General features: G+C 48.7%; 1 pseudogene; it reads right to left on the reverse strand.

Moving 5' to 3' along the window:
• Positions 1 to 9,954, reverse strand: part of LOC121454092 — a 38,208-nt pseudogene extending 28,254 nt beyond the window's left edge.
• Positions 9,955 to 10,177: the final 223 nt, after the last annotated feature.

The raw sequence follows: 10,177 nt of genomic DNA on the forward strand, positions 1-10,177 counted from the left end.
TGTGTGTATAGTATGTGTGTGTACGTGCGGTATGTGTGTGGGCTGTGTGTGTGTATAGTGTGTGTGCGCATGTGGTATAAATGTAGTATGTGTGTGTGCACGCATGTGCATGCCCCATGTCTCTTTGAGAAGCAGCCAGGTCTGATCACAGAAAGCCTTCCTTATAACTCACTTCATGTAATGCCATCCCTGCTTAAGAATCACCTTGGCATGGTGAGTCCCCCATTATAATTTGCCTGCTTTGCAAGCTCTGTCAATAAAGTTCTTTTCCACTTGCGTCTAGCGGACACAGATTCATGACAACTAAGACTGTAGCATCTCTAGATTAAACCGCCTACCAAGAAGTACAGGGCGCTTCACTGAGAGTTTCCTGAGGCAAAGACTTTATCACTGGCCTACCCAAAGGACGTTAGAGAAGAAAGGATTTAGGAATGACCGACCCCTCGCCTGGAAGAGAAGCACAGGAGCAGTCGGGGGCTTGGTGACTGCTGCCTCCTGCACATCTCTTACCTAGAAGGTGCCTTGAACCTCAGAGAACTATGCTGCTGTTAACTGAATAGATTACCCTGCGTCTTCCTTCTATCCTGAGGAAATAAAGTGACCTCAGAGGCATCATAATATTGAGTGATCTCACTTACTGATGATGTGTGGAGGATTTAGGGGAAGGATGTTTCTCTTGTGATAACTGGATGAGGGAAGATGATTCTACTGGGGAAAAACCCAGAGCAAACATAAAGCCTGACCAGAGACCCCACGGGTTCTGTGTCTGTATGGGGAGGCTCACGTGGTCTGGTGGGGGAGGGGAGGATATGAATGCTTCTAACAAAGGTAAGCCAGCTCAAGCTTCCCGCATGCTACTGGTGTTTCCTGTTCAGTGTGAGAGATTCCAACAGAAAAGGCAACAGCAACCAAAAGCCAAAGGAAGGGAGGCCTAGGCCCAGAGTCCCCTCCGCTCCAGGCAGTTCCCTGGGGGCTGCTGTCATCTTTGATCTTAGGGGAGGGAGGGACTAATAATTCAGAACCACTCTGAAAACACTTAGCGATTCCTTCTAACTGTGGGTATTCTGGGAACTCCTAATATGGGCATTCACTTTGAAAAGTCAATACACGTTTTTAGGTTCAGGGTAATGACTGTGCCAAATAAATGAAAACTTTACAGACCGTCAGCTGTAGGCAGAACCTGCCTTTCTGATGATTCCCTCAAGAACAACAGCACTGCCGTCAGCTTTAGCATAGAGAACAACTAGTAAGACAAGTGAGAAGTGAGGAACCCCAGATAGTTAGGGGTGACATGAACCAGAGGAAGGGAAAGGGGTTTGACAGGGCTCCTGGTGTTAAGGGTTCTATCTGCATCTGCATGCCCCTTCGTCCACAGTGTAGACTTGGCGCGGGGGGTATGGGGAGAGGGCACCTGGCTAAGGCTGCTGACAGAGGATTGTAACTTTTATATTCGAGGCTTTGAGTGTTAGATTTAAAGAAGAATGAGGCAAGGTTTGCGTGTAGCAACTGGGGCATCTCTTCCGAGATCAGCTTTCTCAGATAACTTGAGCATATGACAGTGGGGGAGGTAATTCAAGACGCAATGAAACAAACAAAACACAAAAGACTAACGTGGCAGGAAACAGCTGGAGAAGAACCAAGAGTGAGGTAAGCAGAAAAAGACAAAAGACCAGATAAGAGGTAAAGAAAGAGGCTGGCAGCCACTCTGGACAACAAGTCCTGAGGACATGAACTGAAGAAGCTCATTTCCAGTTACCGCACAGAACACAGCTCAGGCCATGCTCGCCTATGAAAATCTAGTATTGTAGAGGGAAAGTGATTTATTTCAGGAGGGTCAAAGTAGGAGCATCTTCAGAGGAGGAAGGCACCCGATGGAGACAGCTAGGGCAGGAAGATGAAGATCCACTCAGAGAGGAGCACTGAGTGAGGGAACCCCGTCCGAGTTCCTCTTCATTTACATTGCATGATTAAATGCAAGACACTGAGCTTCACTGCCTGCCCGGTCGACCCTGCTGTTCTATTCATTTACTTCCTCCCCCAAGTGAGAGCCTAGCCAGCCAGAGGGCACAGGGCAATGACAAACTTAAAGGGATTTATTGTAGGCTAGGTGCAGTGGCTCACACCCTGCTCTTAGGGCGCCTGACACAAGGACTATCTGTGAGTTCAAGGCCAGTTTGGCCTAAATAGCAAACTCCAAGGCAGCCAGGAGGCCCTGTTTAAAAAGCGGCTTGATTCTCATGGCATTTGGAGATCATTTGGGAACCTGATGTTTTTCACCATTTCTTTTTTATACTAGGCATGTTGCCTGACTTTCATATGGGTTTTTTATATAATCCCTAATTGGTTTAGCTTTTTGATGTTCTTTATTTTTGAGACAGGGTCTTACTATGTAGCCCTGACTGGCCTGTAACTTGCTATGTAGACCAGATTGGCTTTGTACTCAGCTAATAAACTCTAGTTTTGGACAGAAGAACTGAGACACAAATTATCCTGGAAAACTTTAGGAGCCACATGTGCTGGCTCACACCTGCAATTCCAGCCTTTTGGAGGCTGAGGCAGAGATACTGTCGCAACTCTGAGGCCACCCTGGGCTACAAAGTGGGTTCCAGGTCAGCCTGGGTTACAGAGTAAGATCCTGACTTAAAACAAACAAATCTGGGCAGGCGGTGGTGGTACATGTCTTTAATCCTAGCACTTGGGAGGCAGAGGCAGGTGGATCTCTGTGAGTCCAAGACCAGCCTGATCTGCAGAGTGAGTGCCAGGACAGCTAGGGCTGTTATACAGAGAAACTCTGTCTTGAAAAACAAACAAATCTTCTCTAGTCTTTCAGAGGGCAGAGAATCCTGACTAGCAGACCAATGGATATGCTCACGCTGTAAACAGCTGATTTACCCAGAGCTCCCACTGAAGTTGGCACATTCTCTCAGGCTCCAGTGTCCTTGTTATGAGGGCGATACCCGTAAAGGCGGGCAGCACTGTTCCCCAGTCAGGTGGCACTGAGCACCAAGGCATAGCTCAGTAAAGTGGCAACAGAAAAGCTGTGTAGAAAAGTTTCACCCCAGCAATACCAGAGCACCAGTGTGGGCAGGATGAAGAACATGAGCTGGAGGCCGGGCTCATAGTTCCTACGGGGAGAGAGCACACACTGAGTATGGAGAGAGGACTCTCACAGCCACAGGAAGCATCCACTCCTGCAGCATACCTGCGCTGCTTTTCCTCCTACCTCTAGAGTATGGAGGAAGGACGAGGGCTGAAACCATCAGGAGAGAGTGGGGTAGACTGTTAAACACATGGTTATATATATATTACACACACACACACACACACACACACACACACACACACACACACATATTTTTTTTCGAGACCGGGTTTCCCTGTATAATAGTTCTAGCTGTCCTGGAACTAGCTCTTGTAGATGAGGCTGTCCTCGAACTCACAGAGATCCACCTGCCTCTGCCTCCCAAGTGCTGCGAATAAAGGCGCGCGCCACCACCTCCCGGCCTTATATAAATTTTTTTTTTTTTTGTTTTTTGTTTTTGTTTTTTCGAGACAGGGTTTCTCTGTGGCTTTGGAGCCTGTCCTGGAACTAGCTCTGTAGACCAGGCTGGTCTCGAACTCACAGAGATCTGCCTGCCTCTGTCTCCCGAGTGCTGGGATTAAAGGCGTGCGCCACCATCACCCGGCTCTTATAAAAATTTTTAAATGAGGCAATGTGAACACATTTAATGACTCTCCTAGGACCCCACCACTAGAGGCCAGTGTGTCAAGTCTAGGACTGCCTGTCTCCTGACAAGAAAGTCATTATTCTTTTCTTCAGAAGCACAAAACTGTGTTCATCAGACAGATGAGGGCTAAATCACAACCTCAGCCTCCAAGATCTGCTGCCTGGGTTCTTGTCCATCTGCCTTTGAGTCCCCCCCCCCCCCATTTTTCAAGATAGGGTTTCTCTGTGTAGCCCTAGTTATCCTGAAACTCACTCTGTAGACCAGGCTGGCCTTGAACTCACAGAGATCCACTTGTCTTTGCCTCTCAAATACTGGGATTAATATTTTGTATATTCTCTCTTGTATCATGATTATTTAATACTTGCCTTGTCTCTCAACCTCAATAGACTATAAATTCCTTGAGGGAAAAGACTTGGCTGTATTAATTTTTATGTCTATGCCTATCTAGTTAGTGATAGTAGATCAAATTGTATTTAATTGCATTCAGGAAAATCGTCAAAGGGCGTGGAACTGAACTAAACAGTAAAGTATCGTTATGGCCTCTGAGCCATTAAAATGGGTCTTGAACATACAATCCTCTCAGCTTTTATTTACACATTAAATAAGAGGAAAGGTGGGGCCTCTAAACCCCAGGTGTTCTGCACCCCATGCCCCCTTCACTCACCTCCTCTGGAACATGACCAGCTTCTCGGCTTTTAGGTCAGACATGTCCAGTTTTCCGCCCTTCTCTTTGACAGCTGGGTGTTTGCGCACGAGCAGCCAGCCCACGTGAGAGAAGAAAAAGCCATGCCGGGAATTGTGAGGGTCAGCATGTGTTTCTGTGAACTTGTGGTGGGTGCGGTGATCTCGGGCCCATTCATACACGTCATTCTGAGGGACAGAAAAGAGGACTCCAGTACTGAGAAAAGAAACCCTTCTGGGGGAATGCAAGGGCCTCGGTGTCTGCCAGGACCTGGAACTCAGAGAGTCCCCGGACTGTCTCCCAAGGGCCTTGTGGAGCTTTTCTGCACACTTGCCTCCGAGAAAAACTTATAGTCTCAGACTCAGGAAATAGCACTCTTGCTTCCTGAGAGTCTGTGGTAGGAAGAAGGCAGATGGGTCCCTGCCCTCAGTTTCATTGGCAAAGAACAGCAGTTCTTCAAGCAAAGAATGTTGGACAGGATCCTAATGGATGGTCTAATCCTTGAAGACAGGAACTAAGAAGCAGGTGGCCTTGGGGTCTGGAGTGCTGGTCGGTCTGTGGCTGCGGATGGGGGGAACTCTGTGTTGATACTTTCACAATGACAGGTTACTCAGCTAGTAATAAGAGCAGCATGTAAGTTATGAGCTGGGGCACATTTCTTAAGGACCTCTTACGCGGGACTCTTTCTAACCCTTCAATTATGCACCAATAATACCAGCCTCTTCCCTTTTGCCCACAGAGAACAGGAGCGTTCAGGGTGTAAACCACCAGGGCAGAGATGATTGTACACATAAGTTGGGAATCTCCAATATTACATGCAACAAAAGAAATGAATTTTATTTTCTGTTTTCTTCTTATCCCACTATGAGCCCCACTTTGATACCCTCTCCCCAGAGGACAAGCTATCTGGTGCCAGTTGCTGTCACCTAAGCCCAGTGAAGTCTCCTTTCTCTAATTCCCTTCCTTCTGTCTCATACACTTGTGCCTCGAAGACCTCAGGAGCTGACTTAGCCAGCACGGCCGCCACAGGTGCTATCTGAACACTGCTTGATGAAACTACTTATTAACACAATTTCCCCACTGAAATGAGGGATAATAACAGTCCCCACCTCTGATGACATCCTGAAGACTTAATGAGTACATCTGCCAAATGCGAGCACAGTGCCTGCCACGGAGGCCCTGCCATTAGAAATGTTTCCATTTGCTATTTGAAACAAGAGTTCTTGGGGCTGTAACACTTCATTCTCATTCCCATCGTGGTGGAATCCTAAGGCAGGCATCACAAAGGGTAAGTTCAACGTAGAAGACCAGGGCCAGCGTCTAACTGACGCAGGATGGCCTTTTATACTGAAGGACTGAATCAGCCATACTGTGTGAAAGCAAAGATACTTGGTCAAAGATGACTCAGTAACTAGAGACCCTTTCCTCCTGTCTCCCTAGCCAGTGACTCGGAAGTACCTCATGCTCTCTGGGTCTCAGAACTAAGCAAACACTTTATTTAGAAGGCCACAGAAGACTGGGGGAGGCAATGGCTGCCCCCGCTGCCTGCTCTCAGTGTGCTGATTTCCTCTGGTCTGCCCTGGGCCATCAGTAGAGGTGATGCAGAGAGTGGAGCAGGTGCAGACTGGACAGCCATGGTGTCGGCCAGGATGAGGAAGAACCTCAGCACAGCCATGCTTTATAGGTTCGGTGGCTCCACAGGCGAAGAGTCTTGGCTGGGATGCCCAGGCCAGTAAACACACGTGACACACACACAGGAAGAGACAGCGGAGATCACCAACAGGAAAGTGCCTCTGCTGAGAACATTAGGACACCTTTCCGAAGCTCCATTGCGTCTTTGTAAGGCTTGGAACGGGGATCTGTTTTCTCGTGAATCCTAGGGATGTAAATAGACGCAGGACCCTTTGACACCAAAGCACTAGAGATGAGACATATTCCAAGATGTGGGCCATGTAGGCAGGACATTCATGACTTGTGCGGCTCTCGGAACAAAGGAGAGCCAAGCCTTCACTGATTGGCTGGAGTGGCAGCTGGTGGGCACAGGGACCCACTGTCTTTCTGAAGAACCGTAGGAGCCTATGCCGGGGAGCTGCCTACATACCACAAAGGAGGGGTATAAACAAGCACGTGCCATGCCCTCAGCCAGTGACCAGCTAGAGGCCCAGGAGATTATTTGCCTCTGTCCTATTGGGGTGTTTCTGTCTCAGGATGCTTTGTTCCCCAAGGCTAAAGAGAATACCCTCCCCTCACAGACTGTCCACCTAGAAATGGAAACGAGCTAAGGAGGGCCACGTATTGAGGACGCAGGTCAGGGAACAGGGTCCCAGCCATTGTCTTTGTGCAGGAGCGTTATGCCAGGTCCCGTGTCCTTTGACCTTCGGCTTTCTTTCTTTTTTTTTTTAATATTTATTTATTTATTTGTTATGTATACAATATTCTTTTTTTTTTTTTTTTTTTCAAGACAGGGTTTCTCTGTGGCTTTGGAGCCTGTCCTGGAACTAGCTCTTGTAGACCAGGCTGGTCTCGAACTCACAGAGATCCACCTGCCTCTGCCTCCTGAGTGCTGGGATTAAAGGCGTGCGCCACCATCGCCCGGCATGTATACAATATTCTGTCTGTGTGTATGTCTGCAGGCCAGAAGAGGGCACCAGACCTCATTACAGATGGTTGTGAGCCACCATGTGGTTGCCGGGAATTGAACTCAGGACCTTTGGAAGAGCAGGCAATGCTCTTAACCATTGAGCCATCTCTCCAGCCCTCGGCTAACTTTCTTTAAAGTATTGAAGGCCATCAGCTATGCCCACAGTGCTAAGGACCATAAACGTGGGTGTTTATGAGCCAGATCAATCTGGGTCCTGCCAAATTTGAAGAGACCCAAGTGGCAAGGGACACACGTGCTGTGCAGAGCTGGGACGATCAGTACAATAGAGTGTCATCGCTGTAGTAGAAGGGTGGCTCTATCAGGGACAGCCAGCCCTGTCTACAGCCTCATGTGCACAGAGGCTCAAGCTTTGCAAGGGTATTACTATTCTTACGTTCACTGTATGCCTTGAATGGGTTAGGCGCTACTAACATGACATCACAGTTTAGGAGGAAAGTGGTTCTTGTTTATCTAGCCCGACAAGCCTGGCAGAAGGGGAAGCATGGTTCACAGCTAGGGTTTCTGGCAACAATGTATTCTGGCTCCCACTCTGGCATGTACTTCCAGACAACAGAGCACCCCAACACTGCCCTGCTTCACTGACTTCAGAGACTACACAGCTCAAGAGACCTCGCATAATCCACGATGGGCAGGGGACACTGAGTGTAGCCATCTGTCCCTATGATTGGTAGCACTAACATAAAAGCTGGGACCTTGGTTAAAAAATAAATAAAAACAAAAACAAAACAAAAGCTATGTACAATACTTTAGGGCCCTGCTGGAAACAATGGACCCTCAAACGCTGCAGAACTTTACGTCTGGAGATCCCGCACATTGTATAAATGGCCCTATATTCATTAAAAGCCAAAAATGACAGATTGCAAATAGAAAGATACCAAAAAGAGAGCAAACATAGCCTTGCTTCTGGGGTCATTCCACTCCCAGCACTAGCAACCGACCTGCCAAACACAGTTTGGTCAAGCTCAGAACTGAACCGAATGAGGCCTTTAAGGAGGGCCCAAGATGGAAGGGAATTAAAAGGGGCGGAAACTATTTGAAGACCTCCCTCCTAGTGCGGAAGAGAGAGGGAGTTCATAGCCTACAGAGGAATGCTACCCATGTCCGGGTCCATTATGCTGCAGCTCAAGTTTGGGGTTCTCAGAGGAAAAAGAGGACAGACAGCACCCAGCTGCCTCAGCAGGACCATGTCCCATGACCTACGGATAAAGCACCCTGTTATATGGGGAATGGGATGCCTTGTGATGAGAACGAGCTATTCCTGCCCTGAAAATGCACTTTAGGCCACACTGGGACAAGACCCCGAGGAAGGAAACACCCAGTTGCATTTCCCTGAGGAACCTGGAAAAGTTCCAAGATGAACCTCCAGAGTCCAACTCTCACCACTTAGAAGACCTAAGAGGACTGGGCCAGATGCAGCTAACATCTGGCCAACTAGCCTCTTTTTACCACTACCCTTCAAGAGAGAGGAGCCAGAAAGAACCCACACCTGACGCTGCTCTAGACAACGTCCCAGCATCCTCCTGAAGAGAACCTGCCAGAGCAAGTGCCTCTGCATCCACACAAGTCCTGCTTGCTCTCCCTGTTCAGGCTTCAGGGGTCACAAGTGACAACACCTGCAGAGCACACCTGTAGATGCCAGGGACAGCACCGTCATCAGCCCAGGCCATGACAGGCCAGGGACACACTGTCTCTCTCAGTACAGCAGTCGGTATAGTAGGTTGGGCTCCTCAAGGGGTCTAATGTCTGCCAAAGAACTGTGTGTCGGAGACAGGGAAGACGTGCTAGATGGTGAAGCATCCGTAGCATCCATCAGTGAGATGAGCAGCACCAGGCTGGATGGGGAATGGAACAGGAGACACTTCTGCAACCTTCCTTCATCCTAAGAACATCTTGACCAGCACACACTGCATCCCCGAGACCTACGAGGAGTAGGGGAGCCAGACACCTGTGCACTTGAGTCGTACAGGAACCTATTTCCTCTTCCTCCCAGGCAAACCAACCTCGTCTGGATGGGGGCGAGGTCCAAAGAGTTGTCTGCAAGTTCCCTGGGGAGGACAAGCAGACAAGCAAGAAACCCACACAGAAAAGCTTGCTCAGGGACAGTTGCTGCTTTGTCGCCTGTCTACTCCTCCAAGCCACCATGCGCATGGGCTCAGCATCCACGTTAAGGGACTCCCAGAGCTGACAGTCTTGCATCCCGATCCAGTCGATCCCTCAGGAGCCAAAGAAAAAAGGATGGAGGCTCCCATACAGGACATGGCTGCTGACTTGGCTTAGAGTGGACCTCATTAAGGGGAAGGGAGACACCAAGACACTGGCCCGAGACAAGGGGAGCTGCTCACCGAAGAGCCAGGTGTAGACCTTGCAGGAGGGAATCAGTGTGATCCCATACAGGGCCCCCAAGTGCAGCAGGGCCATGAGGATGATGTTTCTCCAGACACACTGCAGCTTGGGTGGGGGCCCCTCCTCATCCTGGTAGCTGGGGTCATGTATATTTTCCTTCATCTCAGGGCGGATGTCTTCTCCCTGTTGTTGGAGAATCTTTTCTAATTTCTCCCCTTCATTCTTCAGCCCTACTAGGCAGCAAGGGAAATCTGTGTGCTCCAATGTAGGTCAGGGAAGAATGGAGTACAAGCACAGTCTGGGCCTCCGTGCCAGGTTAGGTGGGGTTAGCTGGAAGGGATTCCCATGAAACTATGAATCCAACTAGGAACAGACTGTACAATGAAAATAATTTGCTCGATACAACTTAGTCACAGAAGTAGAAAGCAGAGGAAGTAGTGGTATTTACTTCATGCTTTTTATGACTCGAGGAATTATTACTGTTTTCTTTTTTAGATGAGGCCTTGTATTATCTCACCTGCATTTCGGAATCTCACCATCCTAGCCTCCTGAGCATTGGGATTTCAGGTGAGTGCCACTGGGGTCTGCACCAATATTTATGATAATTTCCAGGAATGTCATGAAATAACTCAAGCCTGGAGTGGCTGGCTATACCTGTAATCTCTATACTCTGGAGCCATAGACAGAGTGACCATGAGCTCACAGCCAATAGGATGGCCTATATGTGGCTCCTGGCCAATCTGAACTATGGAGTGGGATGTT

The sequence above is a fragment of the Microtus oregoni genome, unplaced genomic scaffold, assembly GCF_018167655.1.
Source record: "Microtus oregoni isolate MIOR12 unplaced genomic scaffold, Mior012 000012F_ref0000307, whole genome shotgun sequence".
Classification (NCBI taxonomy): domain Eukaryota; kingdom Metazoa; phylum Chordata; class Mammalia; order Rodentia; family Cricetidae; genus Microtus; species Microtus oregoni.